This window comes from Otolemur garnettii, unplaced genomic scaffold (assembly GCF_000181295.1).
Source record: "Otolemur garnettii isolate 467f Iridium unplaced genomic scaffold, OtoGar3 scaffold00178, whole genome shotgun sequence".
In the NCBI taxonomy this organism is placed as follows: domain Eukaryota; kingdom Metazoa; phylum Chordata; class Mammalia; order Primates; family Galagidae; genus Otolemur; species Otolemur garnettii.
Window position 1 is genome coordinate 2,029,891 of NW_003852573.1, and position 628 is coordinate 2,030,518.

The following is a 628-nucleotide window of genomic DNA, read 5'->3' on the forward strand; positions in this document are numbered from 1 at the left end:
GTGGTGTCACACAGCTCACAGCAACCTCCGACTCTTGGGTTTGAGCAATTCTCTTGCTTCAGCCTCCCACGTAGCTGGGTCTACAGACCCCTGCCACAATGCCCAGCTATTTTTTTGTTGCAGTTGTCATTGCTGTTTAGCAGGCCTGGGCTGGGTTCAAACCCATCTGCCTCAGTGTATGTGGCTGGGACCTTAACTGCTAAGCTACGGATGTGGAGCCTTAACTACATTCTTAAAGGTTTTATCTCCAAATATGGTTACAGTCTGAGGTACTGAGTATTGAGACTTCAATATATAAATTTTGGGTGGATAAAATTTGGCCCATGACACCTTTTAATGAGGGAAAGGACATCTTTTCAACAAGATATTTATAGGAAGAAGAATGAAATTGGACTCCCTACTTATACCATATACCAATTAACTCAAAATGGGTCAAGAACCTACATGTAGGAACTAAAATTATAAAACATGGGGGACTCCTGCGCCCCTTCCCCAAGGTGCACACGGGGCTCTAGCAAGCAGTTATGGGCCTGCCCGGAGCAGTGGACTCCTCCACCGCCGGCCACGGTGTGTGCGGCTCTAGGAGTAGAGGACGCTGCTGCTGCTGCTGGCGGTGGATTTTGTACCT